The sequence below is a fragment of the Calliphora vicina genome, chromosome 3, assembly GCF_958450345.1.
Source record: "Calliphora vicina chromosome 3, idCalVici1.1, whole genome shotgun sequence".
Taxonomy (NCBI): domain Eukaryota; kingdom Metazoa; phylum Arthropoda; class Insecta; order Diptera; family Calliphoridae; genus Calliphora; species Calliphora vicina.
Genome location: NC_088782.1, coordinates 84,863,101 through 84,889,214, shown reverse-complemented (window position 1 = coordinate 84,889,214; position 26,114 = coordinate 84,863,101). Strand labels below are relative to the sequence as shown.

The 26,114-nt window shown below is 32.9% G+C and overlaps 1 protein-coding gene across 1 annotated transcript in view; it reads right to left on the bottom strand.

Annotated features, from left to right (window-relative positions):
* Positions 1-26,114, bottom strand: part of Nca (neurocalcin homolog) — a 705,950-nt gene that overhangs the window by 38,008 nt on the left and 641,828 nt on the right. The gene's annotated exons all lie outside the window — the stretch shown is intronic.

The window sequence follows — 26,114 nt, the reverse complement described above, 5'->3', positions numbered from 1 at the left end:
CATGGATAAGAAAAAACCCCTGTTTGACCAAAATGTCAAAATTATATAACTCAGAGAGTTCCCGACCGATCTTGTTGAAAAATTGTGTCTGAGTTACTATCCTATAGAACTAACCTTGGTACAAAATTCATCCCGATCGAAGACATCGATTTCAAAAGTTGGTTCACTTGACATGAAATGCCCCATATATGTATATTATTCAGCCTTATGAAGGCAAGCCGGCTGAGCTATGTTAATCTCTGTGTCTCTCTACGCACAGTGGTTTAGAAACTTTTTTTGGAAATAATTCGGTATGTTGGGAATTATTGGATATATATTCAGCTTCATAGCGATAGTGGGGACACTGGCGATCCTCCGTAGTCCCGCCATATATAAAAAACAATGAAAAGATCGAGCAAAATTTAAAAAAAATAAATCAATAAACCTGAATGTCTCTTCAACTAATAGACATAACCTACACTTGTAAGCGTAGTTTTTGTAGATCTTCTCAAGGACCATTAACATTCAAAATTTCAGATCATACGGGTCATAAATGGATTTTTGGCGATTTTTTTTAAAAAATTGAGACCCGAGGTGACCAACTTTGAGGGGCACGCACTGGCCCCCACTATCGCTAGGAAGCTGAACAAACGTAAATCAACTCGAAATCACCTCAGCCATGTGAAATTTCTTAACAATATCTCCAACAGTTCCCAAGATACCGAATTATTTCTAAACCTCTGTGCTATGTATGACACTCTCGCGTCCAAAATACATAAGCAAAATTAATGAAATTTATACCAAAAAGTTTTCTAAGCAATTTGGTATTGAAAATCAGCATAATCGAATTAGTAGAACCAGAGTTATGAACCGAAGTGTAATACAACCTCCAACAATTTTGATAATTTTTACAGGTTTTTATTTTGGGTAAATACATTGCAGAGAATACCATGAAATTTTTCATTCGCTATTCATATGATAAAAGGACAAAATATGCTGAAAATGGTAAAAATCGGTCCATGATTTCTGCTAGCCCCCATACAAATTTTTTCCCGGAATATGGCTGTATGGTAGATAAATGCTTATAGAATATACGTATTCAACAAAATTCAGCTAAAATGAGTTTCGTCCAAAAAGGAATCGCAATAACATACTGTGAGCGTCAAAAGAAACTGTACACCTTAAAGTATTATATTTACAACTTTTTTTCCTAATATATTTTATAATTTGATTAAACATTTTATATTTTTTATTTAATATATTTTATTCTTTCTCATTTTATTATAAAAGAAAAGAAACGAAATTCTAACAACAACAAAAAATATACAACAAAAACAAAAAAATCTTCATCGTCAAAAGTAATTGTACATTACCTCTGTTTTAAAATAACAATGTTATTTAAAAAAGAATTAGGATTTTGTTTGATTGCCATTTGATTTTATAACAGCTTGCAGTCTTCTGGGCATCTATCCCACAAGAGTTTTAGTTACTTCGGGGGAAATATTTTGCCATTCCTCCATTATCACCGATTTGATAGAATTCTTGTTTGTAATTTCCATTTTTCTTATTTGCCGGTCCAGATACTCCCACAAATGTTCGATGGGTTGACAGGGGAAGATGATTCAACTTTTTGGGAGTATGGTAAAGCAGTCAATCCTTTACTATTTTGGCAATGTGCTTGGGAACATTGTCTTGCTGACAGATCCGAGTTCTATCCAAGCCTAAATTTTCGACGCTCTGTGCCAAATTATGTTTTAAAATGTTAAGGTAATCTATTTTATTCATAGTTTTCTATATGAAAACCAAATTTCCTACACCATTGGCTGCCATACGTCCCCACAACTTGACCGAACCAACGCCATGATTTACTGTGGACATTACATTTTGCTGGTCAAATTAAGACGAAAACCATATAAATCTGTAATCAGTCAACATCGACGTCGAGAGTTTGCTAAAAAGTAGGAAAATTAAACTAATATATTCTGAAACAAAGTGATATTTAGCGACGAAAGCAAATTTTAAATTTTTGGTAAAAAAAACAGTTAAAATTTGGAGACAAATAAACTCTTAATTTGCAATGCAAAATGTAATGTCCACAGTAAAGCATGGTGGTGGTTAGGTTGTGGTGTGGGGTTGTATGGCAGCCAATGGTGAATGAAATTTGGTCTTCATAAAATACTCTATCAAAAAAACAGTTTACCTAAACATTTTAAAAGTTAACTTGGCACAATTGGACTTGGATAGAACTCGGGTCTGTCAGCAAGACAACAATCCCAAGTACAATGCCAAAATAGCAAAGGAATGACTGCTTTACCATACTCCCAATCAGTTGGATCTGGGCCATTCGGAGCTTTGATCCATATAAATTTCCGGCTCCTGATGGTATCATACCCGTTGACCTGCAAAATAATGCACAATTAGTTACACCATGGCTGATTACAATATTCCAAGCCTGTCTCTCATGGTCCTACATACCCAATCGCTGGACCGAATGCAATGTGACTTTTATCCCTAAAGGTGGAAAGGCTTCACATACCAAGGCAAAGGACTTCAGGCCGATAAGTCTATCATCCTTTTTGCTTAAAACCCTGGAAAGAATTATTGACACTCATATAAGAATGTCAGTTGACCAGGGATTATTATCTTCCCCTCAACATGCCTATACGAAGGGAAAATCAGTTGAGACGGCACATCACTCACTAGTAGGGTATATCGAAAAATCTATCGAATTCCGAAATTACACACTTGTCGCTTTTCTGGACATAGAAGGAGCCTTAAACGATTCATTAGGTACTGTTCTAAAATTGGAACGACTACGATCTCCAGATCTGCCAAAAGAGGCACTCCCCAGGGGGGTGTCCTATCTCCACTTCTGTGGAACTTGTCCTTAAACTGTCTGCTCAGAAAATTAGATTCCCTGAACTACTGTTGACTGTTGCCTATGCGGATGATGTAGCGGTGGCGGTCTAAGGGATTAATCTGGGCACGATATCACTAAGACTGGGGACGGAACTCGAAATACTAAATCGATGGAGCATCGATAGTGGTTTGAGTGTAAATTCCAGTAAAACTGAACTTGTATTGTTCTCTTTACGGAATAAGATCCCTAACTTTACGCGGCGGAAACTGACACTAAACACGGCCTTTAGGCTCAACGCCTACAACGCATAGAATTTTAGATCCTATGGACATGCTTGCATAATAGGAAGCTTACAAAATCTTCCTGATCTTATTGATTACTGCATGCCCAAACCCTTCTTCCTGAGGAATTTCGGTTTCTCAATGCCATCCAGTATGGAGTTGTTGATGATCTCTGTCAATGAAATTAGGCTATCGATATATACGGATGGGTCCAAAAAGGGGGATAGAGTGCGCGGGGGCATATACATTCCTGAATTTGGAATAAGAATATCCTTTAGGCTCCCAAATGGATGCAGCATCCTTCAGGCCAAAATATCGGCCATTAGAAGAGCAGCATTCTGGCTCAGATATTACAGTGTATCTGGTAGAGATATCCGTATATATACTGACAGTAAATCCGCAATTAAATCCCTGGTAGGTGTTTATACAACATCGAATAAGGTCCAGGAATTCCGGACATCCCTAAATGAGATGGCGAGACATTCGACAGTTGTACTCACATGGGTACGTGGACACAGGGACAATGAGGGCAATTGTATTGCCGATTATTTGGTGGGAAGAGGAGCCTTGATGTCGGACGACGAAATAGACTTCCTCTGTGGAATTCCGTTATCAACCTGCAAGGAATTGATACATGACGCGTATTACGAACTTGCCCTAGCAAGGTAAATGAACCCACCTGTGCCACTACGAGGATGATCTGGCCTGCGTTGGACTGTAAACGCACGTCGTATCTACTTCGGCTACAACGAATACGACTGAGCAACTTGGTGGCGATGATCACCGGACACTGCACTTTCGGTACTCATGCCGAAAGACTTGAGTTTCCTTATCATGACTTCTGTAGAAGTTGTCAGAAAAAGGAAGAAACCATCTTACACTTCTTTTGTAACTGCCCGGCACTGGGTGATCTACGTGCTAGGCTCCAGAGATGGGGTAGTGCACAAAATTTGCAGTTTCCACTAAAAGTTAGTGATAGTGCAACATTTTTCACTATCACTAATACTTATTTAGTGGTGAGTTGAAAAATAACAGCCTCACTAAGCAATATTGGTAGTGGTACAAGAAAGTTTTTCACTAAAATTAATTTAGTGGTAGTGAAAAACCTTTTTTTTTACAGCTTAGTGAAATTTTTTTTTCTCCACTAACAGGATAGTGGAAAAATATAATCATTCACTAATGTTAATGGAACTCAAATACATATCATTAGAGTAAGTTCGGGTAATGTGGTATAGGCGGGTAATGTGGTATAGCTGCTTTTCTCTAAAACTAAGAGCATAGGAGTAGTGGTACCAAGCTTAAGAGTTTTATGATCTCAGAAAATTCACATTGGGTGAGTGTACTTCATTTTTGCAGGCCATGGAAATAGTCAGTTGTAAAAAATCAGCATTAACTTATGGTAGACTTTTTTTGTGATCTGTTAAAAATTAATTTTTTTCTACATTCACGTGTTTTAAACTTAATTAATTTAATTTTAAAGTCAAATGGAAATATTTTACTATTGAAGAACATATGTAACAATATAGCATATTTAGTGTATATGTTTAATTTTATGTGGTCGGCTAATGTTGTATAGCTAAAGAATTTCAAGCAAATAATATGCCAAAGAAATGTGAAGTATGAAAATGGGCAGCGGAAGATTGAAATATAGAAAATATATTAGCACACACAGTATAGAAAATATATCTCTAAGAACACCAGAAGATATCGATATCTCACTCAAAAATTTTGAACAAAACATAAAACTTGCTGTTGAACACGCCACTCAAATAACCCAACAAATAAGATACAATAGACTCTATTCTGCAGACATTGGTCAGTTATTATCTGAAAAAAGAAGAGTTCGTCGAGAGTGGCAACTCTATAGATCCCCTCAACTTAAAACGGAGCTTAGAAAATGTGGCAAACGCCTCAGTATGCTTCTTCACAAACGCAAAACTGAATCGATTAATAAATATCTGGAGAACTTAGATGCCACCCAGTACTCAAACTACTCTCTATGGCGAGCTACAAAAAAATTAAAAAGACCTGTTATGAGCAGACCTCCTCTACGTAATTCTAGTGGAGGCTGGGCGAGAAACGATACTGAAAAAGGAAACCTGTTTGTTAGTCATCTAAAGAATGTATTTTCCCCAAACGAGTCAAACGACATAATAGAGTTACCACCTATTTTACCCCATATTACTGCAGCTGAACCACTTCGTTTTGAGATTTCATATAGACCCATTAGCCTATTGTCAAATATATCAAAGATATTCGAAAAACTGTTAATGCACAAGTTAAAGCCAATAGTGAATCATTTTGATTGTATTCCAACTCATCAATTCGGATTTCGAGAAAAACATAACACCATAGAACAAACTCACAGGTTAGTAGAAATCATATCCAAGACATTTGAAGAAAAAAAAGCCTTCGACAAAGTATGGCATCAAGGATTATCGATAAAAATAAAACAATATTTACCAGTGAACACACACAAGCTTCTAGAAAGTTATTTAAGTCATCGAAAGTTCGTTCTTAAAGAGGGAGACTTCATAAGTTCACCACAGCCTATTGAAGCAGGCGTACCCCAAGGAAGTATACTGGGTCCCTTCCTATATTTGCTATATACTTGTGATATGCCTACAAACAGTCGAACCCACATATCTACTTTTGCTGATGACACAGCTATACTAGCCATTCATGAAAACCCCCAAGAAGCATCTGTACTGTTACAAGACCATATACTCGACATAGAAAGGTGGTTAAAACAATGGAGAATAAAAGTAAACGAGCAAAAATGTATACATCTTACATTCACATTGCGTAGAGAATCGTGCCCTCCAATCCTAATAAATAATCATATAATACCTCAACAAACTGAAGTTAAATATCTAGGTCTGCATCTAGACCGACGTCTTACCTGGAAAAAGCATATAGATATGAAATTGACACAAATGAAGTTGAAATTACTACAAATTTACTGGCTAATTGGTAAAAACTCGAGAATGAGTTTAGATTGCAAACTTTTGCTGTACAGCTCAATAATAAAACCCATATGGTGCTATGGAATTCAATTATGGGGCACGGCCTCAGCTTCTAATATTGAAAAAATTCAAAGATTCCAAAATAAAATATTACGAATGATAACAGCAGCGTCTTGGTATGTGAGAAATATTAACATTCATAAGGACCTAGGTGTCTCCCTGGTGAAAAATGAAATAAAAAAACAAGCGGAGTCATATTTTAAAAAGTTAGAAGTTCACCCAAACCCACTTGCTCGAACATTAATGAGAAGTAATGGCTACATCCGACTAAGAAGAAGGAATCCAACAGACCTGCGCTAATGATAGGATCTATAAATTAAACAAAATTTTTCGTCCAACTGTGGTGGGACGGAAATAAAAAATAATATATAGATTTAAGATTTGAACAAATTATTGATAAGTAGTTCACATTATTTTGTGAAGATACAATAAATAAAATATGAAATAAAAAAAAATAAAAAATTATGACGAAACTTTCGTTCTGACAACAGATGCATCAGATTTTGCACTAGGTGCAATTTTATCTCAAGGTACGATAGGTGAGGATTTACCAATATCCTATGCAAGTAGATCTCTAAATAAACATGAAAGATGATATAAAGCGCGCAACTAAATTAAAATTTATATTAGAGAAAAGGCATATAGAAAATAAAGAAAAGCTATAATAAATAATAGAAAATTATAAAGATAAAAATGAAACACGTGTTAGATGTAGCGATAATCCAAGACACTTAGGTACTCTTATGGAGAAGCTATCATCTTATTTGAAGAGTTTAAAGAATATGAGTAATAAGAAATTTGCAATCGACATTAATGATGCAATATTTGATGTAATTCCTGCAGATGAATTTAAGGCCAAATACAATAGAAATTGTAAAATAAATAAAGATGATGTAATATTGTTATATAGAAAACCTCAAAATATACTAGACGATGAGAGAAAATTAGAATTTCTAAAATTATACCATGATACACCCCAAGGAGGACATTTTGGAGTAAGAAAAACTCTTAAAATTAAAACAAAAATACATGTGGAAAGGCATGAACAAAACTGTAAAAAATTATGTATCGAAATGTGAATTGTGTCAAAAGAATAAACAAATCAGACACACAAAAGAACCACTAAAGGTGACAGATACACCGACAAATAGTTTTAATACTATAGTGATTGACACTGTTGGTCCATTACGTCCAACAAATAACTTCAGATATATGGGGCATTTCATGTCAAGTGAAACAACTTTTGAAATCGATGTCTTCCGATGTCAAAAAAAATTTAAAACAAGTAAGAGTACTATATTCGACCGTGCCGAATCTTAAATACCCTCCACCTCCAATATGATGGTATAACAACTGAAAAAATGTAACAATTGTTAGAAAGACTAGTTTACGCAGAACATATTTTATTTCAAATATACAAAAAATTTTATCTAATTCTGAAATTTATAATTGAAATTCCTATTAGAACAATTTATATACTTAATAATTAGTTATTACGTTTGGATCAACATTTTTCCTTTTTAACCTCAAGTGAAGAAACAGAGTATAAAAAAGGGTATACAAATATATTTATACAAATTTCAAAATATTTGGTTGTGGGACTTATGTGGGAGCTATGACCTATTATGATTCGATTGTCATAAAATATTTTTACGTGACTTTTATGTATTTATATGAGAGCTGTGGCCAATTATGGACCAATATTCACAAAATTCAGTATTATGATTTTTGAATACAAATTACTGATCTGTGTACTATTTTGGTTTAATATATTAATGCTATGACCTATTATGGTCCTAAGTATTTAAGGGCTATTTTTGTAGAATTTCAAGAGTGGACCTTATATGGGAGCTATGCCGAATTATGGACCACTATTTAAAAAATCTTGTAGTACGATTCTTGGATACAAATTACTGATCGGTGTAAAATTTTGGTTCAGTATAGATTTTTTTTGGATATTTGTGCATGTTAATGTGTTTTACTGAAGTGGTTCTTATATGGAGGTTATTACCAATTATGGGCCTATCATCATAAAATTTGTAACATCGATTTATATATATATTGAATAAATTTGTTTTGAATTTCAACCTGATAACTATATTTGTAAGAAATTTATGAGGATTTTAGTGATTTTCGAGAGTGGACCTTATATAGGAGCTATGGTTAAATATGGACCGATATTCACAAAATCCAGAAGTATGATTACTAGATACAAATTATTGATCTGTGCGTTATTTCATTTTGATATCGATATGTTTTTAATATTTTTTAAGGTTAATATCTTTTTTCGGAAATGGGCCTTATAGGGGAGCTGTGACCAATTATCGGCCAATCTGCATACAATTTGGTACAGTGATATCTATATATATGAGTATAATTTTTGTCGAATTTTAGCATGATAAATGTATTTATAAGAGATTTATGAGTAGTTAACTGATTTTTGGAAGTGGACTTTATATGGGAGCTATGGTCAAATATGGACCGATATTCACAAAATCTAGTAGTATGATTTCTAAATATAAATATACGGATCTGTGTGAGATTTTGTTTTGATATTGATATTTTTTAGGTATTTATGTAGGTTATTGTGTTTTTCGGAAGTGGTCCTTATATGGGAGCTATAACCAATTATCGGCCGATCTTCATAGAATAAGTTACAACGATTTTGGTATATATGGGGATTATTTACGTCGAATTTCAACTTGATACCGACATTTATAAGACATTTATGCTTATTTAAGAGATTTTCGGAAGTGTACTTTATATGGGGGCTATGGTCAAATATGGGCCGATCCACAAAAAATTGTGTAATATAATTTTTTTTACCACGAAACTTATTTCTGCTGAATTTTCTATGGATAGTGCTATTCTGTAGACATTTATAGACCATAGGACCATATTTCGGGAAGAAATTTCTTGCAACTCTACTAAGTTTGTTTGCGTATTTTGGACGTGAGCGTGTTTTACACAGACGGACAGACAGATGGACATGGCTCAATCGACTTAGAATTTCATAAGGATCAATAATATATATACTTTGTTGGGTCTCAGATGAATATTTCTCAATGTTACACACGGAATGACAAACTTATGTATACCCTCATTCACCACTTATGGTGGTGGAGGGTATAAAAAGGGCCCATATTGGAAAAAAATTTCGATTTTGCAAAAAAATTTCAAAAATTGTATTTCTTGAGTTATTAAATATTTATTTTAATAGATATCCCACTCTCATCCCACTAAGGGACTAAAAATATCTTAAAGGAATGGACCTAAGCTTTCTTTTGACTAAAAAAAAATTTTAAAAAAAGGGCCCATTTTGAAAAAAATATTCGTATTTGCAAAAAAAAAGTCAAAAATTGTAAGTCTTGAGTTAAAAAATATTTATTTTATAGATATCCCACTCGCATCCCACTAAGCGACCAAAAGGGTCTTCAAGGATAATATCTAAGCTTTTGTTTGAGCTAAAAAAAAAAATTAAAAAAGGGTCCATTTTGAAAAAAAAAAGTCAACAAAGTTTTTGATTTTGCAAAAAAAGTCAAAAATTGTATGTTTTGAGTTACAAAATATTTATTTTGATAGATATCCCACTCGCATCCCACTAAGCGACCAATTAGGTGTTCAAGGAAAATATCTATGCTTTATTTTAAGAAAAGTTTTATTTTTTAAATATTTTTTTCGAAAGATTGAAGAAAGAGTTGTCTAAACTATTTGGGACACATTTTGCTAAGAACAATAGGTAATAAGTTACATGGATAAGAAAAAAACCCTGTTTGACCAAAATGTCAAAATTTGACCCCCTTTAACTCAGAGAGTTCTCGACCGATCTTGTTGAAAAATTGTGTCTGATTTACTATCCAATAGAACTAACCTTGGTGCAAATTTCATCCCGATCGGAAGACATCGATTTCAAAAGTTGGTTCACTTGACATGAAATGCCCCATATACTAAAGATGCAATGCGAGTTGACAAAGTATGTAGTTACAAAAGAGGCAAAATCAATAGCAAAAGCATTGGTAGAAAACGTAATTCTAAAATATGGACTATTTAGCGTACTCAAATCGGACAGAGGGACGGAATTTACAAATGAATTGATGAGAGAGATATGCAAATTATTGAAAATAGAACAAAAATGTTCAACTCCGTACCACCATGAGACATTGGGAACTGGTGAAAGAAATCACAGGGTACTTAATGAGTATTTTCTATCTTTTGTGGAGGATGATAATTGGGAACAATGGATTCCTTATTATACATTTGCCTACAATATAACTCCTCATGTGGATACTGAGTACTCACCATTTGAACTGATTTTCGGAAAATTACCAAGTTTACTAGGGGATGAAGTCATGAATCATCCAAAGGTTTACAATTTTGAAAATTATGCAAATGAACTAAAGACAAGACTAAGATATTCCTTAGAAAACGTAAAGAAAATAATAGAAAAAATAAAAAACAAAAGACAATTAGATTCATATAAGAAAATAAATAGAATATAATTAGATATAGGAGACTTAGTGTTAGTTAAAGTAGAAAATAGGTAAAGGAATGAACCACCATATAAAGGCCCATATGAAATAATTAATATTGATGATTTAAATGTAACTGTAAAGATAAGTAATAAAACAAAAACTTTTCATACAAATTTTTTTAAAAAAAAATACAAAAAAAAACCAAATGAGTAATAAAATATTGTGATTATATGAAATTTAAACGTCAGCTAATTTATAACTGACCTATACCAAATAATAATCCACTTAAGAAATTTGTAAACGAAAGAAAACAAAAATTTAATAAACAAACTATCACTATATAAGCTATAAATAAGTCTTACCCAAGTTTCAAAATAATTAATAAACAATTTAACTTTATGTAAACATTTGGTCAATTATAAGATTAAGAAAAACAAAACCAAAATAAGCAACATTAATGTTATTTTAAGAATATTAAATTTCAATAAATAATTTGTAAACAATATGAAAACAAAAAAACACTTAAAAATTATCCAATTTCAGTAAACAAAAATTGTAAAATGAAGTACTTGAAATACAAATGTTCATGGTGCAACACTTGCAAATGCGTGTTGTGTGTGTGGTCCCATTTTGCTTGTTGGGATATTGTGTAGCGCGGCTGATCAAGAATTAGATCAACTGTTTGGCGTTAAAATAGAATTGTGTATTGAACAAAGGGTTTAATCACTCAAAACATTTATTGAACAGTCAGCATATTTGACAATATGCTTTGTTCCAAGCACACTCAAAAACACAGACAGGCATGATTCAATACACCAATGTGTAGAATGTAAACAATGCAAATTGTTACATTGAGTAGAATCTAAGAACCAATAGAAAATAAGATATTGAGTAGATTTAGGAATCACTCAAAAGTAGTGTTTAAGAATTTTAGGCTTAAGAAAAGAATTTTTAAAATAAAGAATTAATTATTAATCTGAAAGCTAGAAGTCAACTACTTTTACAAGAAGTCAACAACCATTACACTATTTACACACACGTCATCTTTCGTGAACATTCTACAATGATCTTAACTGACAACTACTATGTGAAACATTCGGTGTTGCCATATTTTCAAACAATGCTAACAACCGCATGCTATCAACATTGTTGATATGTAGAAGCTTTTACTGATGGAAATGTTTATAAACAATATGAATGTTGCTAGCAGTTGCTACAGACTGTTAAATTCAAATCGCTAGTGCAAATCGTAACAATATTTTAAATTTGGATTTTTGGAGATTTAAACAAAAAAAATTGAGACTTGGCGCTAAAAAACTGAACTCGAAAACACCTCAGCTCCAGCCAAGTGAAATTTCGTAACAATATCTCCAATAGTTCCCAAGATACCGAATTATTTAAAAAAAAAAAAACAATGAGATTCGTTTTATTATTGTTGTGCACAACACTCACTTTTCAATGTGTATATGATATAAGAGTACAAGCGAAGGAATTTTACAGCATTTATGAGTGAATTGAAGCATGTAGTTTAGTGAAGACGACAAAATGAATGTGCTTGTCCAGTAAGGTGGGCCGATTTGTAAGGACAAAAAATTGTCAAAATTGTGTCATCGATTTTTTGGCATGAGAAAATAAAATTTTCACTACGACATATCAAAAGGATTATTTTCAGAAAAAGTAAAAAAAAATACTTTTTATTTAAGGTTTTTTTATTACCTACTAAAGAGGACATATTTCTGAAATTTGGGCGCCTCTAAAATGATTTTTTTTAGATATGTCGTAGTGGAAATTTTATTTCCTTTTCCAAAATATGTATAACCGTGATAACCGAACTTTACATCGATTAGAGAAACAAAAACGTTGAAATGGTTTTCATTCGAATTTTACGTCAATTGAATGTTGTAGCTGACATGGCATGCACAATGTGCTCATGCTGAGTAACTTCGTATAACAACAACACATATGTTCGTCTGGCTAATTGTATTGACGCTCTCATATGTTTGAGTAGATGGTTGGTGATAAGGAAAACCACTCCTATATAGTCCTTTCTCGCTCTCCTTTTAATTTACTATAGGTTAAGATTTATTTGACTTATTAGCTATTAAGAGATCATATTTTGAACACTTGCCATCCTATATATAAGACGTTATCCATATCTAAGTAATTAAATATAAATTGTTGTTTCGATCACACCTGATATCTGGAGCCAAACAGACAGATAATGCAAGTTGTTTTTTACAATATGCGGTTTGTAAATGTTGGCAAACGCAATTGTGCAAAAGAAAGTGCTAAGCTAGCAGTGGATGCAGCTATAATTTTTTGGCAACAGGAGCGCATACCAATATGTGATAAATATCTAGATAAATTGCTAAAATTGTACGGCGTTTGGAGAAATGTCCACACACAAAGTGCAAACAGAAGATCGGATACATCAAAATGGAACATTTTCAAAAAAATCTATCTGTTCGAATTGCTAGTGCAAACGCACTGGATGAGATGCGTATACAAGAAAACAAGAAGTTTGTGTTGATGCACAGAAAGGAAGACAGGGTATATGGCAGGCGTTGACAAGAAGTTATACGGTCGAGAAAAGCGATCAGAACAACGAAAGCAAAAAGAAGAATATCGATAGAGAAAATATTCACAACTTGATAATCTTGTAAGTGAAATTATTGAACTGTTTGAATTCTTTAAAACATGAATCATCAACTTGATGATTGATACAGTTTACATTGGGATTGAAGACGAATATGAATTCGATGATAACAGTGCGGCATGCGAAATCCATACCGATGATGACGATGATCACACCAAACGTTCAAGAGGACATTAGTGGATCTTTCCACGTCTTACTGTAGTACTTGATAAGGCCAAAGTTAGCTGTTCAGATGCTATCTATATTTTGATAGCATGATAGCAGATAATGCTATTCAACTCGTGATTGCGTCTTAATTTTTTTTATGTAAATACACATTTCTATAAATAACTCTACTAAAGAATACAAAGGATTACTTTTGGGACATCTCGAACTAAATTTTTTTTCGTCAAATTCTACTTATTTTTCTACCACAAACGAGTAAGTATGAGTGAAAATATATGTAATTATGATATATTATGCACAAATGTATAATAATAATAATAATAAATACGTACGCATCCGTTTTGTACTTGATTCTTGCACAGATGACAATAAATAGAAAGTGAATGAATTTGACATTTCAGTTCGTACAAACATCAGAAAATGTAAATAGTGGGCCACAGTTTTGTATTGAGTTGCTTGAGTTGTTTGTCGTTTAAAACGAAAACGTTCGACATCGTGGGCAAGACGAATAATGTTAGTTTTCACCGACTTCTATTTTCTTTTTAATACGTAGATTAATAGCGTATAGTCATTGGTTATTCACTGCGACGGAAAACTGTTGCCGGACCTGTTTGGCAGAAGCAAAATTGATCGAATAGCAATTCTCGCCAGTTATGAAGGGACATCAACATTTTTAGGCGCCAAAGTTCCAAAGTCCAAAATCTTAAACTAAAAAAATCTATAGGTTATGATTTAATTACACCTTCCATGATTGGAAACCTACCAGATGTGGCAATTATTGTGCTCACAGTATTATTCAATGCAATCTTGTCTCTAGGAGTATTTCCGAATGATTGGAAAATCTCCAAAATTATAGTGATAACCAAGCCAGGAAAGGATTTGACATTGGCATCATCCTACAGACCTATTAGCTTATTGCCTTGTCTGTCTAAACTATTTGAGAGAATAATCCAAGGGAAAATTTTAACATTCTTAAATAGTCAAAACATTATCCCAGATCATCAATTTGGATTCCGTAAGCGTTACGGAACAATTGAGCAAGTTAACCGTCTAACTGGAGAGATCCGAAAATCTTTCGAACTAACAAAGTACTGTTCGACAATATTTCTAGATGTTGCCCAGGCTTTTGACAAGGTTTGGTCTAATACACAAGATTAAATGACTACTGCCTTCTAGTACACACAAAATACTAGAGTCTTACCTATCGGATCGCTTATTTAGGATAAAATGAGGCGATTATGTGACAAGCGACTATGCGATCAATGCTGGTGTACCTCAGGGAAGTGTTCTAGGACCAACCCTGTACTTATTATACACCTCAGATTTGCCCGAGTCCGAATAATTAACCATTTCCACCTTTGCAGATGACACTGCAATTCTTAGTTCTCATGTAGACTTAATTGTAGCATCTTGAAACCTCAGGCACGTGGAGACATGGTTAAAGAATTGGAGAATACAAGTAAATGAAATCAACAGCAAGCACATAACGTTTTCACTTAGGAGAGGAAACAGTGTGAACATACCACAGTCTGATCACGTTACATACCTTGGCATTCATTTAGATAGACATCTTTCAGATTTTTCCCAATTTCAATTTGACAAAACACAAAGCACATTTTTAATAATTATTTTTTGATAAAACAGCTTCTTTCAAAAGAAGTCGTAAAGACAAGTAAATTTTTAAATCAGTTGATCGCGAGTTTTCGTTTTGACAAAACGTCTTGTATCGACCGAGGTTCTTTTACAAAAACGAAAATTTAAAAAAGTTAAGTACATATTATCTTAACATAAGTGGTTTTAAAAAAGAAAAGAAGCTGTTTTGCTACTTAATACTAGAATAAATAAAAATAAATTTAAATTCGTGTAAATGAATGAAGTAAAAAACTTGAGGCTATGGCCAATAAAGTGAAAAAAGAACACGTAAATATGTCTTTGTTTTCGACCAAAGACCATAAAATAGAAAAATCTTTAGCTAAAATATATGGTTCAAGTGATGCAAATACTTTGTTTGCCAAAAATGTCGATCATGTGAATGGATTGACCATACATTTCTAGTTGTGGGTCATACGCATCTTGAGTTTGACACAGTGCATGAGAAAATTGAATTAAGAAAATTCATCATTTTCAATATACCACACACACGACTGGGTAAATTTAATAACGGCTACATCGTTCATGAATTAAACCAAAACTATTTTTTAGATTTTATTGGTCTGCTGAAAGAAAAATACACATGGAGGAAATGCAACATTTCAGGTATTTATAAAGATAATTTTATTTATAGGCTACATTATATATTAACTTTTTACTACTTACATACATACAGTAGCCCAAGAAAGTCTACATACAGGAAAAATTATTATGTTACTTTAATTTAAAGCAGTTTTTTTTGTATGAGATATATAATAATAAATGTCTTATGTCGATTTTAGCAAAAAAAATTCAAATAACGCCCAAGAGTTATTGATTCTGAGTAAAATAACGAAAAATTTATTCTCGGTCACGCCTACTATTTTGAACATTAAAGCCAAAAAAAAACGAAAGAAATTTTCTTTATTTGACTCAGAATCAAAAAATTTAATAACGGTGAAATTTTGGAAGTGATAGGAAATGTTGCTAAACTCGACTTAAGTGATGTTGTTTTAATTTTTTTTAGTGTGAATTTATTTTTTTAACAAATATATTTCACTACTTTTAACTTACAAATACAGCTTTCAACGAAAGAAATTTAATTTGAATTCGTGTATGTAGACTTTATTGGGCTACTGTATATCTTTTTCAGGTGAAAAATTTGAGTGAAAATAGGTTCGATGGATGCGGTACGAGTAAAGTAAATCTGGAGTTTTGCAGTACAAATCATCACTAGACCCAGGATAGGAGGGTTTATTGTCTAAGATGCCGATTCCACAATTGGTCGAAGTTACATGTCTCCATTAGTCGTATCACATATGCTGCCACTGATAAATACCCATCTACACATTTTTTAAAGCATAAAGATCGTTTAAAATCTATCTGGATCTTGACGAAGAAGAAACTCAGTAAAGTTTCACAAAGTAAATCGCAAAATATGATTTGTTACAGTTTTCTTCTTATAATAAGATAATAGTACTATTTTATTTAAAAGTTAATTTTTATATTAAAATTCAACCTAATCAAATATTTACTGTTTTTAAAGAAACATTTTTATATTTGATTAATTATTGGCTATTGTACCGAAAAAGTTGAATAATTTTTTTTAATAATACCGAAATATGTTTTGTCAAATCAACTTCTTTCGACTTTTTTTTATATTTCAATTTCACAAAACAACTTCTTTTTACATAAGCCGACTCTAATTTAATTAAAACAATTTTGACAAATTTACTTATATGATACAAGCTAATTTGTTTGCTAAAAATACATTTGACAAAAAAGCTTAAAATTTGTTGTTGCTGTTTTAAAGAAAACTATTGCTCTTTCAAACAAAAGAAAAAGCGCTAATTGTTTATTGGATATTTGTTTTCTACACAAAAACTTTTGTTAGTAGTTTTTACAGTTTTTTCGCTCTCCTGAAAAGTTGACGTTTTAGAAAGAAGCCGTTTTGTCAAATGTCCACAGATATTATATGCACTAAAATCTCAAAAAATACTTTTTATAGAAATATTACAAACAAATTGAAAATATAGTCAAAATATTTCCATTTTATTATTTTTTATTGTATAAAAAAAATAAAATAAAAACTTTAAATTTTTAAGTAAAGTAAATTTCAGAAATTAAAATCTTCTGCAATTTTATTGTGTATTAATATAATTAAAAAACGTATATCGCAATATAACCTAATGTTTTAAGTAATAATCTTAAAGAATAAAATATTAAGTTAAAAAAAAATAAAAAAGTATAAAATAATTCAATATAGAGTATAATTTTTAGAATCTTAATTCGATTGGAACAGTTTTCAGCTTGTGTTTTACTACAAGTGTTAGGTTTACATCCATGAAAGTAAAAAAGTCTTTTAAGTTCAAGTTTCAGAGAAAAAGAAAAAACACCCATAAACAAGCCATTGAAAAAATTGAAAGCTTACCACAAGCTCCTCAATACATTCTTCGCTTCGTAAGAGACATTGAATGACTGATGCGAAAAAATGTCTATTTGTTGTTTCTAATAGCTCAGATAGCGTTCTTCAAATCTTCCGCTGCCCATTTGCATACTTCACATTTCTTTGGCATATTATTTGCTTGAAATTCTTTAGCTATACAACATTAGCCGACCACATGGTTTATTGAAATTATTATAAAATTAAACATATACACTAAATATACTATATTGTTACATATGTTCTTCAATAGTAAAATATTCCCATTTGACTTTAAAATTAAATGAATAAAGTTTAAAACACGTGAATGTAGAAAAAAATAAATTTTTAACAGATCACAAAAAAACTCTACCATAAGTTAATGCTGATTTTTTACAACTGACTATTTCCATGGCCTGCAAAAATGAAGTAAACTCACCCAATGTGAATTTTCTGAGATCATAAAACTCTTAAACTTGGTACCACTACTCCTATGCTCTTAGTTTTAGAGAAAAGCAGCTATACCACATTACCCGCCTATACCACATTACCCGAACTTACTCTAATGATATGTATTTGAGTTCCATTAACATTAGTGAATGATTATATTTTTCCACTATCCTGTTAGTGGAGAAAAAAAGTTTTCACTAAGCTGTAAAAAAAAGGTTTTTCACTACCACTAAATTAATTTTAGTGAAAAACTTTCTTGTACCACTACCACTATTGCTTAGTGAGGCTGTTATTTTTCAACTCACCACTAAATAAGTATTAGTGATAGTAAAAAATGTTGCACTATCACTAACTTTTAGTGGAAACTGCAAATTTAGTGCACTACCCCATCTCTGGAGCCTAGCACGTAGATCACCCAGTGCCGGGCAGTTACAAAAGAAGTGTAGGATGGTTTCTTCCTCTTTCTGACAACTTCTACAGAAGTCATGATAAGGAAACTCAAGTCTTTCGGCATGAGTACCGAAAGTGCAGTGTCCGGTGATCATCGCCACCAAGTTGCTCAGTCGTATTCGTTGTAGCCGAAGTAGATACGACGTGCGTTTACAGTCCAACGCAGGCCAGATCATCCTCGTAGTGGCACAGGTGGGTTCATTTACCTTGCTAGGGCAAGTTCGTAATACGCGTCATGTATCAATTCCTTGCAGGTTGATAACGGAATTCCACAGAGGAAGTCTATTTCGTCGTCCGACATCAAGGCTCCTCTTCCCACCAAATAATCGGCAATACAATTACCCTCATTGTCCCTGTGTCCACGTACCCATGTGAGTACAACTGTCGAATGTCTCGCCATCTCATTTAAGGATGTCCGGAATTCCTGGACCTTATTCGATGTTGTATAAACACCTACCAGGGATTTAATTGCGGATTTACTGTCAGTATATATACGGATATCTCTACCAGATACACTGTAATATCTGAGCCAGAATGCTGCTCTTCTAATGACCGATATTTCGGCCTGAAGGATGCTGCATCCATTTGGGAGCCTAAAGGATATTCTTATTCCAAATTCAGGAATGTATATGCCCCCGCGCACTCTATCCACCTTTTTGGACCCATCCGTATATATCGATAGCCTAATTTCATTGACAGAGAGATCATCAACAACTCCATACTGGATGGGATTGAGAAACCGAAATTCCTCAGGAAGAAGGGTTCGGGCGTGCAGTAATCAATAAGATCAGGAAGATTTTGTAAGCTTCCTATTATGCAAGCATGTCCATAGGATCTAAAATTCTATGCGTTGTAGGCGTTGAGCCTAAAGGCCGTGTTTAGTGTCAGTTTCCTGGCCATTAAATCTACTGGAATCCAATTGAGTAGAGTAAAAAGCGACTTCGTCGCCGTGGTTCGCAATTCCCCTGTTATCAGGACTGCCATTCGTCTCAATACCCTTTCAAATAGTATGCGATTGGAGGCCTTATCCATTGCCTTCCACCAGACAGAGACCCCATAGAATAATATGTCCATGTCCATGGACATTATGTCAATGGACACTGTGAAATGCCACCACTTTACGCTACCCCGACTGTGCGGAACTGAATTGTCGCTTTCGGATAATGCAAAGTACCTGGGTATTATACTTGACAGGAAATTATCCTGGAAACTCAACGTGGAGGCAAGAGCAGCTAAGGCCATGACGGCCATATTATTCTATGGGGTCTCTGTCTGGTGGAAGGCAATGGATAAGGCCTCCAATCGCATACTATTTGAAAGGGTATTGAGACGAATGGCAGTCCTGATAACAGGGGAATTGCGAACCACGGCGACGAAGTCACTTTTTACTCTACTCAATTGGATTCCAGTAGATTTAATGGCCAGGAAACTGACACTAAACACGGCCTTTAGGCTCAACGCCTACAACGCATAGAATTTTATATCCTATGGACATGCTTGCATAATAGGAAGCTTACAAAATCTTCCTGATCTTATTGATTACTGCACGCCCAAACCCTTCTTCCTGAGAAATTTCGGTTTCTCAATCCCATCCAGTATGGAGTTGTTGATGATCTCTCTGTCAATGAAATTAGGCTATCGATATATACGGATGTGTCCAAAAAGGACTGGACTGTAAACGCACGTCGTATCTACTTCGGCTACAACGAATACGACTGAGCAACTTGGTGGCGATGATCACCGGACACTGCACTTTCGGTACTCATGCCGAAAGACTTGAGTTTCCTTATCATGACTTCTGTAGAAGTTGTCAGAAAGAGGAAGAAACCATCCTACACTTCTTTTGTAACTGCCCGGCACTGGGTGATCTACGTGCTAGGCTCCAGAGATGGGGTAGTGCACTAAATTTGCAGTTTCCACTAAAAGTTAGTGATAGTGCAACATTTTTCACTATCACTAATACTTATTTAGTGGTGAGTTGAAAAATAACAGCCTCACTAAGCAATATTGGTAGTGGTACAAGAAAGTTTTTCACTAAAATTAATTTAGTGGTAGTGAAAAACCTTTTTTTTTACAGCTTAGTGAAAACTTTTTTTCTCCACTAACAGGATAGTGGAAAAATATAATCATTCACTAATGTTAATGGAAATCAAATACATATCATTAGAGTAAGTTCGGGTAATGTGGTATAGGCGGGTAATGTGGTATAGCTGCTTTTCTCTAAAACTAAGAGCATAGGAGTAGTGGTACCAAGTTTAAGAGTTTTATGATCTCAGAAAATTCACATTGGGTGAGTGTACTTCATTTTTGCAGGCCATGGAAATAGTCAGTTGTAAAAAATCAGCATTAACTTATGGTAGACTTTTTTTGTGATCTGTTAAAAATTAATTTTTTTCTACATTCACGTGTTTTAAACTTTATTAATTTAATTTTAAAGTCAAATGGGAATATTTTACTAGTGAAGAACATATGTAACAATATAGTATATTTAGTGTATATGTTAAATTTTATAATAATTTCATTAAACCATGTGGTCGGCTAATGTTGTATAGCTAAAGAATTTCAAGCAAATAATATGCCAAAGAAATGTGAAGTATGAAAATGGGCAGCGGAAGATTTGAAGAACGCTATCTGAGCTATTAGAAACAACAAATAGACATTTTTTCGCATCAGTCATTCAATGTCTCTTACGAAGCGAAGAATGTATTGAGGAGCTTGTGGTAAGCTTTCAATTTTTTCAATGGCTTGTTTATGGGTGTTTTCTCTTTTTCTCTGAAACTTGAACTTAAAAGACTTTTTTACTTTCATGGATGTAAACCTAACACTTGTAGTAAAACACAAGCTGAAAACTGTTCCAATCGAATTAAGATTCTAAAAATTATACTCTATATTGAATTATTTTATACTTTTTTATTTTTTTTTAACTTAATATTTTATTCTTTAAGTTTATTACTTAAAACATTAGGTTATATTGCGATATACGTTTTTTAATTATATTAATACACAATAAAATTGCAGAAGATTTTAATTTCTGAAATTTACTTTACTTAAAAATTTAAAGTTTTTATTTTATTTTTTTTATACAATAAAAAATAATAAAATGGAAATATTTTGACTATATTTTCAATTTGTTTGTAATATTTCTATAAAAAGTATTTTTTGAGATTTTAGTGCATATAATATCTGTGGACATTTGACAAAACGGCTTCTTTCTAAAACGTCAACTTTTCAGGAGAGCGAAAAAACTGTAAAAACTACTAACAAAAGTTTTTGTGTAGAAAACAAATATCCAATAAACAATTAGCGCTTTTTCTTTTGTTTGAAAGAGCAATAGTTTTCTTTAAAACAGCAACAACAAATTTTAAGCTTTTTTGTCAAATGTATTTTTAGCAAACAAATTAGCTTGTATCATATAAGTAAATTTGTCAAAATTGTTTTAATTAAATTAGAGTCGGCTTATGTAAAAAGAAGTTGTTTTGTGAAATTGAAATATAAAAAAAAGTCGAAAGAAGTTGATTTGACAAAACATATTTCGGTATTATTAAAAAAAATTATTCAACTTTTTCGGTACAATAGCCAATAATTAATCAAATATAAAAATGTTTCTTTAAAAACAGTAAATATTTGATTAGGTTGAATTTTAATATAAAAATTAACTTTTAAATAAAATAGTACTATTATCTTATTATAAGAAGAAAACTGTAACAAATCATATTTTGCGATTTACTTTGTGAAACTTTACTGAGTTTCTTCTTCGTCAAGATCCAGATAGATTTTAAACGATCTTTATGCTTTAAAAAATGTGTAGATGGGTATTTATCAGTGGCAGCATATGTGATACGACTAATGGAGACATGTAACTTCGACCAATTGTGGAATCGGCATCTTAGACAATAAACCCTCCTATCCTGGGTCTAGTGATGATTTGTACTGCAAAACTCCAGATTTACTTTACTCGTACCGCATCCATCGAACCTATTTTCACTCAAATTTTTCACCTGAAAATAATATACAGTAGCCCAATACAGTCTACATACACGAATTCAAATTAAATTTCTTTCGTTGAAAGCTGTATTTGTAAGTTAAAAGTAGTGAAATATATTTGTTAAAAAAATAAATTCACACTAAAAAAAATTAAAACAACATCACTTAAGTCGAGTTTAGCAACATTTCCTATCACTTCCAAAATTTCACCGTTATTAAATTTTTTGATTCTGAGTCAAATAAAGAAAATTTCTTTTGTTTTTTTTTGGCTTTAATGTTCAAAATAGTAGGCGTGACCGAGAATAAATTTTTCGTTATTTTACTCAGAATCAATAACTCTTGGGCGTTATTTGAATTTTTTTTGCTAAAATCGACATAAGACATTTATTATTATATATCTCATACAAAAAAAACTGCTTTAAATTAAAGTAACATAATAATTTTTCCTGTATGTAGACTTTCTTGGGCTACTGTATGTATGTAAGTAGTAAAAAGTTAATATATAATGTAGCCTATAAATAAAATTATCTTTATAAATACCTGAAATGTTGCATTTCCTCCATGTGTATTTTTCTTTCAGCAGACCAATAAAATCTAAAAAATAGTTTTGGTTTAATTCATGAACGATGTAGCCGTTATTAAATTTACCCAGTCGTGTGTGTGGTATATTGAAAATGATGAATTTTCTTAATTCAATTTTCTCATGCACTGTGTCAAACTCAAGATGCGTATGACCCACAACTAGAAATGTATGGTCAATCCATTCACATGATCGACATTTTTGGCAAACAAAGTATTTGCATCACTTGAACCATATATTTTAGCTAAAGATTTTTCTATTTTATGGTCTTTGGTCGAAAACAAAGACATATTTACGTGTTCTTTTTTCACTTTATTGGCCATAGCCTCAAGTTTTTTACTTCATTCATTTACACGAATTTAAATTTATTTTTATTTATTCTAGTATTAAGTAGCAAAACAGCTTCTTTTCTTTTTTAAAACCACTTATGTTAAGATAATATGTACTTAACTTTTTTAAATTTTCGTTTTTGTAAAAGAACCTCGGTCGATACAAGACGTTTTGTCAAAACGAAAACTCGCGATCAACTGATTTAAAAATTTACTTGTCTTTACGACTTCTTTTGAAAGAAGCTGTTTTATCAAAAAATAATTATTAAAAATGTGCTTTGTGTTTTGTCAAATTGAAATTGGGAAAAATCTGAAAGATGTCTATCTAAATGAATGCCAAGGTATGTAACGTGATCAGACTGTGGTATGTTCACACTGTTTCCTCTCCTAAGTGAAAACGTTATGTGCTTGCTGTTGATTTCATTTACTTGTATTCTCCAATTCTTTAACCATGTCTCCACGTGCCTGAGGTTTCAAGATGCTACAATTAAGTCTACATGAGAACTAAGAATTGCAGTGTCATCTGCAAAGGTGGAAATGGTTAATTATTCGGACTCGGGCAAATCTGAGGTGTATAATAAGTACAGGGTTGGTCCTAGAACACTTCCCTGAGGTACACCAGCATTGATCGCATAGTCGCTTGTCACATAATCGCCTCATTTTATCCTAAATAAGCGATCCGATAGGTAAGACTCTAGTATTTTGTGTGTACTAGAAGGCAGTAGTCATTTAATCTTGTGTATTAGACCAAACCTTGTCAAAAGCCTGGGCAACATCTAGAAATATTGTCGAACAGTACTTTGTTAGTTCGAAAGATTTTCGGATCTCTCCAGTTAGACGGTTAACTTGCTCAATTGTTCCGTAACGCTTACGGAATCCAAATTGATGATCTGGGATAATGTTTTGACTATTTAAGAATGTTAAAATTTTCCCTTGGATTATTCTCTCAAATAGTTTAGACAGACAAGGCAATAAGCTAATAGGTCTGTAGGATGATGCCAATGTCAAATCCTTTCCTGGCTTGGTTATCACTATAATTTTGGAGATTTTCCAATCATTCGGAAATACTCCTAGAGACAAGATTGCATTGAATAATACTGTGAGCACAATAATTGCCACATCTGGTAGGTTTCCAATCATGGAAGGTGTAATTAAATCATAACCTATAGATTTTTTTAGTTTAAGATTTTGGACTTTGGAACTTTGGCGCCTAAAAATGTTGATGTCCCTTCATAACTGGCGAGAATTGCTATTCGATCAATTTTGCTTCTGCCAAACAGGTCCGGCAACAGTTTTCCGTCGCAGTGAATAACCAATGACTATACGCTATTAATCTACGTATTAAAAAGAAAATAGAAGTCGGTGAAAACTAACATTATTCGTCTTGCCCACGATGTCGAACGTTTTCGTTTTAAACGACAAACAACTCAAGCAACTCAATACAAAACTGTGGCCCACTATTTACATTTTCTGATGTTTGTACGAACTGAAATGTCAAATTCATTCACTTTCTATTTATTGTCATCTGTGCAAGAATCAAGTACAAAACGGATGCGTACGTATTTATTATTATTATTATTATACATTTGTGCATAATATATCATAATTACATATATTTTCACTCATACTTACTCGTTTGTGGTAGAAAAATAAGTAGAATTTGACGAAAAAAAATTTAGTTCGAGATGTCCCAAAAGTAATCCTTTGTATTCTTTAGTAGAGTTATTTATAGAAATGTGTATTTACATAAAAAAAATTAAGACGCAATCACGAGTTGAATAGCATTATCTGCTATCATGCTATCAAAATATAGATAGCATCTGAACAGCTAACTTTGGCCTTATCAAGTACTACAGTAAGACGTGGAAAGATCCACTAATGTCCTCTTGAACGTTTGGTGTGATCATCGTCATCATCGGTATGGATTTCGCATGCCGCACTGTTATCATCGAATTCATATTCGTCTTCAATCCCAATGTAAACTGTATCAATCATCAAGTTGATGATTCATGTTTTAAAGAATTCAAACAGTTCAATAATTTCACTTACAAGATTATCAAGTTGTGAATATTTTCTCTATCGATATTCTTCTTTTTGCTTTCGTTGTTCTGATCGCTTTTCTCGACCGTATAACTTCTTGTCAACGCCTGCCATATACCCTGTCTTCCTTTCTGTGCATCAACACAAACTTCTTGTTTTCTTGTATACGCATCTCATCCAGTGCGTTTGCACTAGCAATTCGAACAGATAGATTTTTTTGAAAATGTTCCATTTTGATGTATCCGATCTTCTGTTTGCACTTTGTGTGTGGACATTTCTCCAAACGCCGTACAATTTTAGCAATTTATCTAGATATTTATCACATATTGGTATGCGCTCCTGTTGCCAAAAAATTATAGCTGCATCCACTGCTAGCTTAGCACTTTCTTTTGCACAATTGCGTTTGCCAACATTTACAAACCGCATATTGTAAAAAACAACTTGCATTATCTGTCTGTTTGGCTCCAGATATCAGGTGTGATCGAAACAACAATTTATATTTAATTACTTAGATATGGATAACGTCTTATATATAGGATGGCAAGTGTTCAAAATATGATCTCTTAATAGCTAATAAGTCAAATAAATCTTAACCTATAGTAAATTAAAAGGAGAGCGAGAAAGGACTATATAGGAGTGGTTTTCCTTATCACCAACCATCTACTCAAACATATGAGAGCGTCAATACAATTAGCCAGACGAACATATGTGTTGTTGTTATACGAAGTTACTCAGCATGAGCACATTGTGCATGCCATGTCAGCTACAACATTCAATTGACGTAAAATTCG